General features: G+C 45.7%; 1 protein-coding gene across 2 annotated transcripts in view; it reads right to left on the minus strand.

Annotated features, from left to right (window-relative positions):
* Positions 1-17706, minus strand: part of KCNJ16 (potassium inwardly rectifying channel subfamily J member 16) — a 316412-nt gene that overhangs the window by 191542 nt on the left and 107164 nt on the right. The window lies entirely within an intron of this gene.

Below are 17706 nucleotides of genomic sequence, written 5' to 3' on the forward strand. Positions count from 1 at the left end.
TCCGCTGTGGCTCTCCCCACCTTGGCTTGGTGCACTGCAGGTTTCACCATATGCTTCAACAGGAAGTATGTACTGTTTGCAGGATGCTACTTGGCTATTTTTAAGAGCTGAGCTACATGCAGGTATTTATGACTCTAGGTCCTATTTAGGGAAACAAAATCACTGCCAGCGCAAGGGCAGTGAACGTTTTAACAGCCAACGATGTGGCCTCGGGATGGAGACGGTCTGGGGGAGCGAGTGGACCAGGCTCATTCCTCGGCCCCGGGAAAGCCAGCAGCTGCTCTGGCAGGTCATTGTGTCTGATGCTAAGAAATGGTCATGGCTAGTGGGAGTAGGGTTCTGAGCTCCGACCTGGATTGCAAGAATGGCAGGGATTCTTAAACACTATTCTTCATACCAAGCGACTCACGGAGATTCTACTTTTGCTTCTATAGGTTAACCAGGAATCCTATAGAGTTTGTATTAGTCAGGATTCTCCAGAACGACAGAATACCCTATGGGTAGGGTATACGTATAATGTATATGTGTGTGTGTGTGTGTGTGTGTGTGTGTGTATATATATATATATATATATATATATATATATTCCTATATGTGTATAGGATTGTGCTTTATACACATCAATACACATCCCGTACACATGCTCTAAGTACTCTAAGCCCAATTAACAATATATATTCCAACATACGTATATAGGATATACGTATCCTATGTATGTGTGTTGTACACGTAAAGAGATATACTACAAGAAATGACGAGGAATTGGCTCACACAATTATGTAGGCTGGCAAGTCCAAAATCTGCAGAGCTGATTCCCAGGTCAGCCAGGATAGACCCAGGAAGAGCTGACGTCCCAGTGCTAAGGTCTTCAGGCAGGGAGAGCTACGGTTTGAAAGCCTCCAGGCAGAGAATTCTATCTCACTTGGAGGAAGGTCAGACTGCTGTTCTATTCAGGCTTTCACCTGATTGGATGAGGCCCACCCCCACCCCCACATCAGGAGGGCAATCTGCTTCACTTCATCCACAAATGTAAACGTAAATCTCATCCCCAAAAAAACAAACCCTCCCAGAAAACACCCCAAATAACACTGGACCAAATATCTGAGCACTCTGTGGCCCAGTGAAGTTGACACATAGAATTAACCGTCACAGGGTTAATTCCAACTGAGCTGCCAATTAAATACTCTAGGTCCAATGCAAAGTGTTCTCTAATGCAAATTGGTTGACCTTTGATGAAACTTTGATTTTTGCATCGTGGCCAATCCGTGTTTATGAAGCCACTCACACCATTAAACAGTCTTTCTGGATATTTAGAAAATATCAGTGCTTGAAAACGAGCTAGCCCATTTACATTCCATTAGGCAGCACAGAACATTATAAACAGAATAGACAGACATTTTCAGATTTTTTTTCATCTTCTTTGTCGGTTTTCTTCTTAATCTCAGATAAAACAAAATGTGAATAGTTCAGGGTTCCCCATACACTCTCTGGGCTCTCCTCCCTGTATATTTTCACTCTCTCTCTCCTCGAGGCTTTGAACACATTATCCTACCAGCTCTGGATAGATTATTCATTTATTCACTCATTCGGCTTCCCTTCAAATACGCACTTCTCCATTAATATCCACTTGAACTCTCTCACTCAGAAAATCTTTGACTCATTTGAGAGGCCATATATTGTATTCCCAACTTTTGAATTCCACTTGCTTCTTTCTTTCCCTGCCTGCCTTCCTTCCTTCCTCCCTCCCTCCCCCCTTCCTTCTTTCCTTCCTTTCTTTTTCTTTTTTTTGGATGTAGTTTCAATGTTCAGATGAGTCTGTAAAGCGCCTTGAAAACAGAGATAGTACATGGTTATCTTTTTCAAGGGCTAACATGAACCTAAGTACTCAGCGAATATTGAATGAATATGAATGAATACATGTGTGAGTGAGAATATGTAGTGAAATAATGTTTCTTGCTGAGCAGCTATTTTAGTAACACATCACAGTCCCCCTTGACTTTCCTTCCATCATCTGACTTGCATATGGTCTCGAATCCTGGCAAGTTCTGGAAGGCGTGCAGCCTGCTAGAGCCGGCAACTGCCTAATCTCACCTCCCCACCCTAGCCCCCCTTGTTTTTTCCAGCCTTGAAGTCACCATCAGAGAGGCCTGTTTTAGCATTTCCATATTTTTACATAAGAGATAGCAGATTTCACATTTGGTAAAATGAGCTCATATAAAATTCAGCTGTGTCTCTTGGATTAGGTTATTTTGACCTTCAAGATGTTCAGGCAGGCCCGTCTTGGGGAACTAGCTGGGTTCAGCATAGAGGAATGCAAATTATGAAATTGTAAGGACACACCTATTTTTCTTTCGAGGTTTCTGGATGCATGTTAAACTTTTAATTATCCGACATTTCATTTTTAAGTCTTCTCTTACCGTCTTGAAAGCAAAGAGAAGAGGCAAAATACCTTAATTCTTACAGAAAACCAAGCCACCCCCTCCATTAAATTCTGCTGGGTATTCAAATTCTAACGTCACCAGGTAATGAGTGAGGTTATTCTTGGAGTGAAATGATGAAAATCAGCTCACTCAGATCTCTGTAACCTTTGAGCTCAATGAGAGAACATGAGAGCACACATCTTCCAATCAGACACATATATTGGCTATAACTGCAATCTGGGAGAAATTTTTCCAAGAACATCACAGGTTCTAGGTAGAGAGTGATGTTCATTGCAGGGGCTTTCACGCCACGCACCCAGGTAGCTCAGAACAGTGGGAAAAACATTAGCTTGACTCAGCAACCTCACAGACATCTTTGTTTTAAAACACTGCGGAGCTCAACACAAAATGAATCATTAGACCTAAATGTGAAACACAGAACTATACAGCTTCTGGAAGAAAACAGGAGGAAAAAACAGTCTTTGAGACCTTAGGTTATGCGAAGATTTCTTAGATACAACACCAAAAGCATGATGTATAATAGAACAAATTGGTAAAGGGACATCATTAAAAATGTTTTAGGTCAGCTGTTTGAAAGACATTGTTAAGAAAACGAACAGACACGGCACAGACTGGGAGAAAATCTATGCAAAACATATAGGGTAATACTGACAAAATGACGACAGTGCTTCTCATCAGATACAAAGCTGGGCAGAAGATTAATGATACGGCAATTTTAAAATGCTGGAGAATAAAAGAGTAGAAAACAAACAAACAAACAAACAAACACCTCTGTCATCCTCACATAAACAAAACCTGTGAAAACGTCTCACCAGTCAACCTAACTACAAAAACACTTAAAGAAGTTTCTTCAGGCTCAAGGAGGATGATACCTGTGGAAAATCGGGCACTGGCAATAGTAAGTATGTGGACAAATATTAAAAAGATATTTTATTTTTTTCTTCATTTCTTTAAAAGAAAATTGACTGTTATAAAGCAAAAATAGTAGCATACCACTGTGGGATTTACACCACAGTAAATAAAGTAAAATCATTAAGTAAATAAGAAGTAAATTAATGACGAGAGTAGTTCAACGCACAGAAGTGAGGTAAATGGCAATATACAGTGAAGTGGTAATAATTCATAAGAGGTCAGGATTAATTAATTATGCACATTGAGGTTCTGACACCAAACATGAAAAAAAAAAAGAAAAGAAAGAAAGAGAGAGAGAGAGGGAGGGAGGGAGGAAAGAAGGGAAGAAGAGAGAGAAAAAAAGACAAAGAGAAAGAAAAAAAGAAAGAAGAGGGAAAAGGAAAAGAAAAAAAGGAACTACGAAATTTTAAAGCAAATAAAGTACAGCTAACAATGCAACAGAGGAGATAAAATGGAAGACCAGAAATACGTGTTTAATCCAAACATAGACCACCGGCCCTTTCATTTATAACTATTCTTAGAATTAGAAATATTTCATGCAACTGAAATTTATACTCGGCTCACCAAAAAATATTGATCGACTGGCAATCTGTTAGCCATGACGTCTTTAAAATCCTTTGAATATTCTGAGGTCCAAAAGACAACGTTTTACTATCTCTTTATGAAATCCAAGTTCTGAAAGATGCAAGCAGAACTCCAACTTTATCCTTCATGTCTTAGGAAATGAAAGTGACTAGATGAACAAGCAAACCTTCAAAAGACCTATTATTGATACATCTCAGTGAAATATATCTCATCAAGGTTTTACCCTCCTCCCATCTAGTTTCAGAGGGAAAAAGTAAGGTTTTGATTATTTCTCCTTAAGCTGCTCTTTGCGAAGTCACCAGCATCTTATTCCCAGAAAATGGAAAAAAATATATCCAGCTCTTGGTATTTTTTTCTAAATGAATTGAATTGTGGCTTATTTGATTTACAAAATTTTTAAAGGAAAAAAAAAAAGACAAATATGTTGTAGCTACAAAACTAGTTTTTAAAAGATTGGAGGCAAATAGCCTCAGAATAACCCTGAACATTCCTTTGATGATACATTCCCCAAGAAAATTTTTTAAAAGTAAATAATTGTGTATGTATTTGGTTAGTGCAAACGCTGATTGTCTTTTCAGACAACCTTCTGGATGTGGTTGGAAATTGTAAGAAGTTTGGAAAGCAACTGGACATTTTATAGCTTAGATATTCCCTCCTTTGCTTTCTACTTTCAGAAATGGAATACTTCACGATAGAGGGAACAGCCAGAGGCATGAAACTCAACCGGGAAGAAATATGATAAACTACAGGTAGCCTGTACCCTTCTGAATAATATCCCTTCATATGCGTCGGGCATTTCTCTCCCTGGCTCTTCCACCCAATCTCCTTTGCAAGCCATAATAGAGTACAACCAAGAAAATGTTTCACAACGTTTCTGAAGATGCCAGTGAGAAATATTGTATCTATTTACTACTGTACTTTGGTATTTGACTGAACCTGGAAAATTATGATGGGTTGTTGGTGGTTTTTCTGTTTTGTTTTGGTACAAAATTACTTCTTTTCAAACGAGGTAGGAGATGAAAGAAAAGGATATCCTATTAACGCGGTAGTATTACTGCGTTAAACGATCATCAGGAAGGAAGGTCTAAAGTGCTTGTGGGGAAGTGAAAATTGCACCCAGTGCTGCTGACGGGTTTGCAGAAAGCTCCACTTACTTACTGTCCCCATTAAGCACCAAACAAGAACCCATGGAAGATGTTCCACTTTGGCAAGAGGAGAATCAGTTTTGGTGACTGACTGGCCCAGGGCCTTGTCCAGTTTTGGGTACTACAACCAAAATGTACTGTGGATGTGTCTTTTTATGTCAGCAAGGCCCTTCTTTCCAGCATTAGAGCAGATGTAACTGAACCATGACGCTTTTCAGGATTTCTCTTTGTCTCAGTCACGTCAATTCCATCACTGTTACCAAGAGTAACAGTGATGGAACTGGCATTCCCTCATTGCCTCAGCGTGCGTCTGCCCTTCCACGGACCAACCAAATCCATCTCTTCCCATCTTTTCACACCTGCCCCTACCTGGGTTATTTTAAGAAGAAAATAACAGAATTTGGTTATCATCCTTCCCGAAGTATCCAGGGAATGAGAACATATCATTATTTTAAATTGTTCCATGGAGCTAAGTCTTCATCACGTTGCATTTTTTAATTACTTGGATAACGGGGCAGGGGGGGAAACGCGGGGCTGCTCACCAACAGACATAACGTTTCAATTATGCAAGATGAGTAAGTTCTAGAGATCACCGGCACAACGTCGCACCTAGAGCTAATAATGCTCTATTCTACACTTAAAAAAATTTTGGCAAGTGGGTAGATCACATGCGTTCTTAACCACAATGAAACAAAACCAAAAAAAAAAATAAAAAGCCTACTTGGAAAACACTAATAAAAATATAGTAACAATAACTACCTTTCTGTGTACTACTTTATCCCAGAAAGTGAACCTACTCTACATGTGTTTGCTCTATTTCTCCAATATTCCCCTAATTTAAAAAGGGTTAAACAGAGTCTTAAAGAGCTTCTTAAAGCAACTGACCCAACTCCGTACATAATTTGCAAAGCCCGGACTGGCCCCTCCGTCGGTGTGATTCCAAAGCCTGCGCTGAAGCTGAAATTTAATGCAGACACTCAAATCACCTTGATGTATCCTTACTCTTTTTTTAGAGACTAGCAGCCTGTTTAGATTAGGACAGAGTATCAAATGTCACGAGACAGAATTTCCATTTTATCCATGAAAAATCAAAGGATTTTTTAACGTAGGGTATTTCCCATCCTAATTGCATCTGATTCTGATTTGCTCCTTCATGCTGCCTCCACTTCGTGTAAATATACCCATCCTGCACTGCAATGAAATCTTATTAATTCAGACCCGGCTTGTTTGGAATTTGTGATAATTTGACTGAGACAGGCTGGGCTTACATTAACTTTTCTGTTATCTAAGAAGAAAGAATTTTTGAAGAAAGTGAATTCTATTAGAATGATTTCCTGGAGCTTAATCTACCTAAGAAAATATAGCAATTCTCCAGAACCCAGCGGCGACAATTTGCATACAAATGATTCGTTTTCAAATATCTCTTATGAAGTGATCAAAGACAGTCCACGAAACATGGCAGCACTCAAACATTATTTCAAGTTACCCTACATGGTTCAAAGAACTTACAAAAGTAAGGGACTTCCCTGGTGGCCCAGTGGGTAAGACGCCGTGCTGCCAATACAGGAGGCCCAAGACTAAGACGCAGCACGGCCAAAATAAATAATTTTTTAAAAAAAAAGAACTTACAAAAGTAAAAATTTAAGAGACCACCTATCGTAATACAAGCTGTCCATTCCCCTAGTTATTTTCAAATAACTTTACAAATTCACTTGTTTTATGTGCTGTTTTTTAAGTCATGTTTTGTGAATATCTTTGGGGTTGGTGTGCCCGTAGCCCTTGAAGAAGCTGTACATCGCTCTACGAATTTTACTTGTTTTCATTTGTTCTAACCTGAGCTTTGGACTGAGAGACAAAGATACTAATCAGGGCTCTGCCTTTGATATAGCTGGAGTTCGGGCATATCATTTTGTCTCTGAACCTATTTCCAGTAAAAATAGATAAAATATCCCACTTACATGTGATAGTGAAAAAGTAGATGATGTAAAGCAAAGGGAAGCATCTATCACTGTGCCTGGCACCAGATCAATAGCGTAATAAGTGAGCGTTTACTTCCCTCCATCCTTTCCTTACACACCTGCCACCCACTCTGGGCATCTATGTGCAGTAAAGGTGGTTTTAAAAGTGACCAAGGAGGGACTTCCCTGGCGGTCCAGTGGTAAAGACTTCCCCTTCTAGTGTAGGGGGTGCGGATTCAATCCCTGGTCGGGGAGCTAAGATCCCACACGCCTCCCGGCCACAAAACCAAAACATAAAACAGAAGCAATATTGTAATAAATTCAATAAAGACTTTAAAATACGGTCTACATCCAAAAATCTTAAAAAAAAAAAAAAAGCGACCAGAGATGAGTGCAAACAACGTTGCCCATCTGATTCCATGCCCACCTGCTTCCCCCCTTCCTCCCTGAATACCCAGCCCTCACCCCTCTCCCCATCCCAAACCACTTCTCTAGAAAAGACTTCAGAAGACTCATAGAGTTTCAGACATATAGTATATGAGACCAACGTAGAACAACTGAAAGATAATAACACAAGCACTGAGGAGTGCCCGATAAAGCCGCCCCCCTGTTCTAAGGCTCAGGCTCCAGGTACCACCGGAAAATGAAGAAGAAGAGTGAAACCAAGCCACTTCAGGAAGAGGACGATGTCCTCTGCTGCCTAGGACTTTGCGCTGCGACCAAACCGTGCCTTTCCTCCTGATCCTGGTCTGGTTACGGCGTGAACAGCTAGTCAGGGGCACACTCTCTGCACCAACAGATCCAAGGGCCACTCGGGCGGCCGCTGTTTTAAGCAAATACTTTCAGAACCCGGCAAAGGGTTCTCGGTGCCACTGTCATCAGGACGTGTTTCAGAGTCACCAGAGTCATGAGGAAGTTTGTGGACAAAAATGTAAACTTACAATTGTATCTGTGCTTTGCACTGGGGGATGCACAGATCATAACACCCACTGGGATGAAACGAGGGGAGCATCTTTGCATGTCAGTTTGCACAGAAATATGCAGCTGACGCGAACACTCTGCCCCTCCCCGGGGGCCACTCTGGCCAGGAGGAAGGAGAGAAGGGGTAGTGCAACTAGCAATCTACTGCCTACAGGGTTTCCCTCACAGTGAACCTTGCAGTCACCACGGTAACACTGTGGTAAGAAGCATCATCACCATCCTCATTCCCCTTCCTCATTATCATCATGTCATCCTTGATCTACAGACAGGATGCTGAAAAGCTGGAGGTGGTGAATGATTCACCTAGATCCCGGAAGCCACAGGCTCATTTCTACACACGGCGTTGTGCAAACACCCCCAGTTCAAAGAAGGCAGCTGTGGCATTTGAACCCACTTCTGCCGCTTATCTGCATGTCTCTCACGACATCATTTTATTTTTCTGAAAAATAAGAGGATTGAGTGAGATAATACACGTACGAGGTATAGAGCTGTGTCTGCTACAAAGTCGATACCCAGAGGAAGATCCTTTCCGCTCACACTCCCTCCCACCAGCTGTCTTTCCTCTTCCAACTGACAGAAGAATCGGGAAACAAATAAGAATTGACAGCACGCCACAGTACTACTGCCAACTCTAGAAGTTTGGGGGAACCAGTCTTCCTCTTTAAAACACTTCAGGAAAAGAAAGAAAAGAGACTGTATAAGCAGCTCTGATTTTCCTGTCTATTGCTGCACTTCTGAACTTCACCACTAAAATAAAGCCCGCCAGCCAGTGCAGTCTGAAACGGCTTTCTGATCTCTGATCCAGTACAAATACAGGAACTAAATTATATTTCCAACCAATCAATCCAGGTCCTCTGAAAAGGAAAAGCATTTTCCTGGACTGGCAGATGAACTTGAATCAGAAGAGAATGCTTTACGTTCACAGGGGGGCCAAGGGATTCACAAACCGCAAGACAGGGCAAAAGTCCCTGCCCCCAGATTAACCCTGACTCTGTTCTCAAAGCAGGAAAGAAACATGGAGTGCAAGGATTTGAGAGTAATCTGAAGGCACCTTTCATAAAGGCCTGAGCACCTACAGAAACCTCTAAATAGAACCATCAGGATCTCAAGAAACGTAATTCATCATAGCCATTTTTATTGGTAAAAAGCCCTTTCTGGAGGTCCGCCATAAAATCAGCGTATTCACGTCACTTGGGAACTATTAATCTAACAAAATATCAGCAACACGGAATGACTTGGGAAAGGTATTGGGCAGAAAATATAAATATCTCCAGACTAACGTGTGGGGTTCGGGGGGAAGGGGGAAGGAGGATTCTCGCAGAATCTTTATTAGCTCAAATTATCTGGCACATACAGAATTTTCCACCTTGGCCATCTACAGAGGAACCAAATCAGTAGGACCATTAGAACAAAAAGGACATGCTGCTTAGCTCTTTTTTTCATTTTGCAAACACCAAAATGTTACATAATGATTGCAGTAAAATCTGGAAGTATAAATATTAAAAATGAAAACAAAATAAAATAAACTAATTCCATTAACGAAGAGATGCCAACCACTCACACCTTGGTGCCCGTCTTTCCAGGTAGTTTTATACGCATAAATATCTAGGATTTGTTGTTTATTGCTATAGCTCACTGTATTTGTTTTACAGAAATGCAATTATAATACAGGAACTATGTTTCTTACACCAGCGGCCCAAGATATTGTAGAAAAGTTAGAAAGTTTAAGTAAACAAAAAGGAAAACGTTTTAAATGATCTAGTTCTCCAATACTTGGTATCTCTTTCCCCTGATATTTTTGATGCTCTTTTATACACTGAATACAAATTTCTTTCATAAATGTCACGGTTGTATCGAAGATATTCTGTTACCTGATTTCCTCACGAACCCTGAACAATTTTCATGTCAAAAAATATGGGTATGGGGCTTCCCTGGTGGCGCAGTGGTTGAGAGTCCGCCTGCCGATGCAGGGGACGTGGGTTCGCGCCCCGGTCCGGGAAGATCCCACGTGCCGCGGAGCGACTGGGCCCGTGTGCCGTGGCCGCTGAGCCTGCGCGTCCGGAGCCTGTGCTCCGCAACGGGAGAGGCCGCAGCGGCGAGAGGCCCGCGTACGGCAAAAAAAAAAAAAAAAACAGTGCCTGGTACACAGTCAAGTTCTGAAAGTTAAACATATGAGCACAGGCATTTTTCAAGGTGAATTCGATTTAATAAACACTAAACATAGCATTTTTCTTCCATGAAACTGACAACGATGAAAAATGAACGAGGTTCAACATTGGCTAGGCTATGAGGAGATGGCTACTCTCCTGCCGTGCTTTGGAGTGGATAAATTATATACCTTCTGAACCCGAAATTTCTTTTCCAGAAATAAGGATGGACAAGGAAACTAGTAACAGTAATGATGCATACCCAATTTTTTTTTTTTTTTTTTTTTTGCGGTACGCGGGCCTCTGGCCTCCTGCCGCCCAGGACCACGTGCCCAGTGTCAGCAGCTGCGAGTAGAGGTCTGTGACCCGGACCACAGTGGCAGCAACCGTGGACCAAGATGCCACACGTAAATGGGAGTCTCTAATCGAAGAAACGGTTCAAGAGGAACAGACCAGAGCTCTGGTTCCAGTTTCAAGATGGATGAAGGTGAGATTCGCCTTTCGGTATAAGCCAGTTCCCTTCTGCGTGTGTAAACGTCTCCGAGTGAAGGAATGGGATTCTCACAGGGTGTGGAGAGCCTGGGAAAGGGCAGACCAAGAGGCGCATCACACAGGGCTACGGCAGCCCACGGGACAGGTATCACAGATGGGGCACTGAAACCCACCACTCTCAGGCAACCGGCCTTAAATGGTATGCAAGGCTCAAGAGGCAACCAAGAACCAGAACTTAGGGAGACAGCTCACGGACGACAGTCAAAAGCCTTAAGCTGAGAAATCTAAAAACTGGCCAGAGCGCATGAGACACAGGCCAAAGTTCTGGATCCTTCTTGGACAGGAGGCAAGTGAGGAAGACGATGCAGAGCAGGGACAGCATCTCAAGGTCAAATCCAGGCGCACCGACACAGTAACGCACGCCTGGAGCTCTATCCTCCTGCCCCAGCCTGCCGAGGCTGCCTGCGGGGGCTCCTCTGGAGAGCAAACGGGGGCTCTGAGAACAGCCTTCTCTCTGGTGACTCCTCAAAGAGAGTGGCCATTGCACATATTCACTTGCTGAGGCTTCTGGGAGTTAAAAAGCTGGGTGATTTATCCAGATGACTCAGCTTTTCAAAGCTGTGAGCTGGAAATCACTCCCGTGCTGCTTCCAGCTGCATGCTCGCCAGCTCAGTCCTATATAAAACCTAATCACACAGACTTATGTGGTTATGCAAGGTGCAATTCCATGTTCAAAGGCCCCCAGCATTTTCTGCGTTTTTAACTTGTATGAAGTTGGAGCCAAATAGATAAACGAAGGTGAGGTACTCTTTCTCGAGGCGTACGTTATTAAAGCTGTGAAGACACTAAAGAAATAAGGCGTGTGGCAGGTTCTCTGTCCCTGAGTCGGGACTCGGTGAAGACCTCAAAAAGGCCCTCACGTGCACACGTGCCCGCCCACCCAGACGCATATACCCTTGCTAATTTAAGCCAGCAGAGAAGCTCGTCTTCTGAGTATCACCCACCCTTCCTTACTTTACTCCAAACCTTTAAAGGATCAGAATATGTTTCTTATTGGAAAATGTAAAATAAATAAATAAATAAATAAATCCATAGAAATGGCCCCCATGATTGAAAACAGAAGCTGGCCATTAAGACATTCTCGTTGGGAAAAAAAAAAACAAAAAAAAAACAAAAAAAAAAACTAATGGAAAGTCAAATGAAATGGAACACCACCAGTGCATTTTATCAACTGCCTGTCGAGAAACCACACCCAACACATTTTATCAAAGGAATGACAGACACGCTAGGCTGTTAATTACCTACAGGTTTCTTTTCTAAATTTATATCCCTCGTGGGATGAAGGCTGAACAAGGAATACGCTGGCAACAGCATGCTGGGGTGGAAGGTGGGTTTGCAGGGACTCAGAAGTCCACGGACCTCCGTGTCTCCATTTCTAAGTCACGGTTCAGCTGAGCCAGAAAACCACATGCCGATCTGGAGTGGGGCTGGTATCTTACTGGCAAGGTGACATTCCAACGATCAAAACACCTGATAGAATCTGCCCTGCACTTGGTTTTTTTTTTTTTTTTTTTTTTTTTTAGTTTTGTCACCAGCTTTTTAAAAGGCTGGGGAGGAAAAGAAGTCATGAAAATCCAGGTTAGTCTCATGGTAGAGACACACAGCTTCATTTTTACTTAATTCTGTCTCTACTGCTCGAATACTAACCTTGATTTCAGAGAATCCGACAGGAAATATTCATAAAGTCATTGATTCATTTATCCTCCCTCTCTCTCTCTTTCTCTCTCGTTCTCTCCTAAATGCCCAGAGCTAAGCAGAATTTAAAACTCAAGACAGAACGGCAATGGAATTTTGAGGAAATTTCTTTTTCGTTGACAATGATATGGGACTATTTCTCATTGTACTTTTGCCAGCGGGAGCTGGCTGTGAATTTGGGAAGGAGTATGGCTGAAAGCTGACAAAAGGGAAGAGTATTTATGACTGTAGTTGAGCGCGTGTGTGTGCGCGCGCGTGTGCGCGTATGTGTGTTGGCGGGGTGCAGGGCAGGGACAGGGAGGAAGTGATAAAACATTTTTCTCGCTCCCTGAGGATCCATCCTTCCCGTTCACTGAAATAACAGAGTCTAACAGAAGGTATTTAGCCTAAGCGCGGGTGGGGGGGGGGGGGTTCCGTTCTGCAAAGGTCCCTTTATTCAGGATGCTTCCTGGGATTCCCGATTCATGGTCTGGAGCTCGTCTGGAGGAAACAAAATGTGAGCAAGTCTTTGAGACGATCTGGTAACGGCAATCCTAAGAAAGTGTGAAATGTACATTTTTACACAGAACCGCAGCGCACTTCACGTTTTCTGCCTTCAGGGGGAGAGGGGAGATCCATCTAACTTTCCAAGTGCTTCAGTTCTGAGGCTGGGAGAGCGCGTCCGATCTTTTCTCCTTTCGAGCAGAGCCGTGGAGGCATCCCTCCGCTTCTCCTGTGCCTGCCCTTCCCCTGGGAGGGGGCGGCCCCGCGAGCCGTGCCCTGTCGGAGCCACTTTATCAGGCCTGGAGCCGGGCTTGGAGGAGGAAGCGACGAGGGAGCGGCCAACAGCACAACAGAACTTTGGGTCAACAGTGTCCCGCGCTGATGTGAATGGAATATAAATATTGCGCAATGAGCCGTTAAAAAAAATTCTTCCAGATATTACGCTCCCACGTGACGGGTGGCTGAGTGGAAAGAGCCACCTTCCATCTCATCCCAGCAGAAGTTAACAGCAGCCCAGGAGCTGAAACACCAACTGCAGACACACTTAATGTTTAGATCCACTTAGCGGTTGGAAAAAAACAACTTTTTTTTTTTTTAATGTTGAAGAGCTGCTCTAGCAAGTGGAAACAGCAACTCCTTGTGAACAAACCCAACGTGAAGATAACGTCTTGGTGGTGGGAAAACCTAACTTCATAAAGTCAGATTTCCGAGATTTTTTTTTTTTTTCAGCTCCTCGGAGACTTCAAAAGCAACCACATTCTGTCAGTTGATGCAGCAAATAAACAGACGCGAATGAGAGCGTTTCCATATCGTATGTCGACTGCATGTGTGTCTGATAAAGTGCATGCAAACTCGGGGACCCGCTCACTGTGGAGAAAATCAGTTATGATGAAAAGCAAGCATGCCTTCAGCTCGGCAAGCTGCTGCATAAGGGACACCGGTGACAGTGCTAAACGGGACGTGAGCACTCTGAGGCCGTTTCCAGACGCATCTCTCTCTTTCCAGCTACCATCGTGGGACTAATTACCTGTGCCCGTTCTGAAGCGCGGGGTCTGACTCGCCACTGAAAATCCACCCCATCAACCAGCTGGCCGGGGCAGCGCCACGGAGGCAGGCCAGAGCCCACACAGAAAACCATACCCCCTTCCTCAGCGTCAGCCCTATTTCTCTGTAGAATGGAAACAATTCAGGTTTCTTCACTGGACGGCGCGGTCAGGGCCTCACCAAAAATCTCACTGGAAATCTACAACTAGAAAGTAATACACTTCCACTGCGCTGAAGAACTACTCTTTAAGGGTGAATATCCATCTGTGTCTTGTAGTAGGAACTCCTTCTTCTTGTGTCCTAGGCTCCACTTCCTTCCCTCAGAGTAAACCTGAGCAGGTTACTTCACCAGGCTGTGCTTCAGTTGCCCCACCTGTCAAATGCAATAATTATCCCCACTTCATGTAAATAATAAATGAGACGTACGAATCTGAAAAGCATCTGGCACTGTGGCTGACAGGTAGTAAGCGCTCGATAAAAGGAGGACGCTGGTTTCCTACGAATTTACTTGAGCAGCGGTTTTTAGTAACTAAGCCCAACTCTCACAGAATATGAGTACTTTGCTGGAAAAAGGTCACTGTTTAGGACAGAGCTGGGGAGAAGTCAGCCTTGAGTTCTCCAGACAAGTGGTTTCTGTGCAGTGAATCCACCTGCGTGTTGGGGAAGTTGATCGTTAAGGGGTGTGGGAAAAAAATCTCAGAACCGCTATTCTGTTATTGATCTCAGCTTGAGTTTCCATTCTGTGTGTGATTTATAATGTATTAAAAAATGTTCACATAGTACCACACGTATATGATATATAAATAAATAAAACAGATATTGGGTACTTTTTTTTTTTTTTTGGCTGGGAATGAAATGCGTGGAGAAGAGGGGCACCCAAGGCACAGCCGCGCGTCTCCGGGGTCTATAGGAGCGTAAAGCAAAGGAGGCGGCACTGACGTGGAAGATGCTGGGAGCTGGGCCTAGAGCCCGAAGAAGGAAGCAAGGTCAAAACAGACTCACTGGATATCCAAAGACACCGTCACGTCCTGACCCAGAAGCCAGGGAACCCAAACTCCGGGTCTGCGAAGTGATGCCTCCAGGACCCCCCCAAGGGCAGAAGCGTCCCGAATCTCATCCCACGGGGGCTTTCCATGACCTCATTCTGCCTTTTTGTCCTGTAACTGTTTTATAAACCAATCCTAGCACGGCAGTGGCTCAAATTTGCTCTCACGTCACAGTCATCTCATAGGCTTGTCTAATCATTGTTGGGTCCCTTCCCCAGGATTTCTGACTCAGCCCATTTGGGCTGGGGACCAAGAATTCGAATTTCTAAGGAGTCCCAGGGGATGCCGTGATGCTGAGGCTATGATCCGGAGGACCCCACTGCCATAATCACTGGCTTCCAGTCGGGAGCTAGCTTCCTATCGATGGCCACAGATCTTCGAAATTTAAATAATCCTGCTTTAATCGTACCAGACTAAATACAATTGTGGGAATAAGGAAAGTTTCTTTCTGATGAGAAAGGGGGAAGAAAGAAGAAAAGGAACTCACAAGTACTGCATTTGTTACTGTGGGTAGAGGATTTCATGCTAGAGATGCAACTGTGACCAATAAACAATGCAAATAAGTCCATTATATAAGATGTGGTGACGATAAATCCGAGGCAGAAAGATAAAGAAGGAAAGAAGAGCGGTGGAGGGCGGGCTGTCGTTTGGATTCCGTGCTCAGGGACGGCCTCCCTGAGAAGATGCAGCAGGACGTGAAGGAAGGAGGGAGTCAGTCACCTGCGTTCCAGGCAGAAGAAACACGTGCACAGGTCCTGGGGCAGGAGCTCACCCCGTGTGCTTGAGGAAGGGGTGGGAGGCAGCTGTGGCCAAAGGAGGGTCAACAGGCCAGGGTACAGGGTGGAGTCACAGGGCTACGGGAGAAGGTGGCAGGGAGACCACGGGCAGCTCGAGAGTCACTGTGAGAACTCTGGCTTCTCCTCGAAGACGAGAAACCACGGAGAATGTCATGATCTGACTTATGTATTAACGGCCTCCCTCGAGTCTCTGGGTTGAGATGGGACTCTAAGGCCCCAAGAGAGTGGTCAGGAGGCTACTGGCGTAGTACAGGGAAGCAAGGGCGGAGGCTTGGACGAGGTGTCACGACAGAGGCGGCACGTCAGCAGCTCCTGAACGGTTACTGACTACAGCGCCAGCAGGGTGCGTCTGCACGGGGGTAAGAAAGAGGGGACTGAGCCCGGGGAAGCAGGCGGTTGCCGTGCCCTGGGGTAGGCCGAGACTCACACAGGGCCTGGCACGTGCCACGCAGCAATACACGTGGTAAGTAAATCCCAGGGTCGGTTGGTTGGCTTGTTTTTGGCCGCACCGCGTGGCATGAGGGACGTCAGTTCCCCGACCAGGGATCGAACCCGCGCCTGCCCCCTGCGCTGGAGGCGCGGAGTCTTAACCGCCAGACCGCCAGGGAAGTCCCTCCCCGTTTTAAAGAAAAAAGATCTGAAGCTCACAGACGTCAAGGTGCTGACAGAGTCAGGAGGGAAAAGCAGGCCCGCCTGGCCTGCGGGCCCGTAACTGTCCACAGAGCCGTCCGGGACGCTCCCGAGGAAGCGAACCGGGACAGCAGGAGAGACAGACAGCCTCTGTGGCTCCCATTCGGAGCGCGTCGCGACTCTTCTCGCCCAGCCTGGCGGAGGCTCTGTCCAAAGGTCACAAACCAGGGACCCGCTGGCCTGAGAAGGCCGGCTGCCACGTTTGGCTTGGCCCTCGAAGCTCTGGAAAAACAAGTCACGTCTGCGTGCCTCGAGGCCGGGTTGCTCCTCTGCGGCTCGGCCCCACACGCCACTCCCTCTGCCGGAAAGCTGCGCCCTTCAGGTCTCACCCGCCCGGCCCCGGAAGACGCTTGACTTCTCTAGCAGCGATTCAAAGCGGCACGCCGAGGGGAAGTCAGCCGCGGGGCGGCGCGGGGCGCCGGAAAGAAGCCCACGGAATCAGACAGACGTGGGTTCACGCCCGGCCTTGTCGTTTACGATCCGCGTGGGCCCAGCCACTTTACCTCTCTCTCCCCGTCTGTCAAGCGGGGAGAACGGTGGCCACTCTGAACTGCTGCCGCGAGACGGCCACGTGACGCGCGTACACCAGCACGGCGAGCGCCGCACACGCGGTCGCCACCACAGGGCGGGGTCGGCGCGCTTGTCCCGTGCAGAGCCGGGCAGGCTAACATTTCAGGCTCTGCAGGCCGCCCAGGCTCTGTCCCAAATACTCAGCTCTGCCACGGCAGCGCGAGCGCAGCCTCGGAGAACGCGTAAATGAGTACGCGGCGGGGCACGCCTGAAGTCTCAGTAAGACGGTACTCACAAACACAGGCGGAGGCCAGCTCGGCCACCGGGCTGCCGTACCTCAGCACCTCCCCTCCCCTTCTGCTCTACCTCGGCCCCTCTCTGCCATCCAACTAAAAAGGCTCTAGTTCTGGGGCAAAGACTACTTCCTGTTCTTTTAATCCAACCTGCAAGGTGACATCCGCAGCGATACGAGTGGCTGCTCTACCGCCCCATCAGAAACGCAGAAGCGGCTTCTTCCGTGGCCAGATTGCAATGGACGTCGGGCAGGGCCGGTGGGAGTAACTCTCCCCGGGGGCGAGGCGGCCCCAGCAAAGGCCGGGCTTTCCTGGGCTGGACGTCTTGCGTGTGTCGGTTGGACAGTGTTCACTGCTGGACTTAGGGATCCCGGCTGGCCACCGCCGCTCCCCAGCAAGTTCAAGGACACGGAGAGAGGGCTGCGGT

The sequence above is a fragment of the Physeter macrocephalus genome, chromosome 14 (genome assembly GCF_002837175.3).
Source record: "Physeter macrocephalus isolate SW-GA chromosome 14, ASM283717v5, whole genome shotgun sequence".
Lineage (NCBI taxonomy): Eukaryota > Metazoa > Chordata > Mammalia > Artiodactyla > Physeteridae > Physeter > Physeter macrocephalus.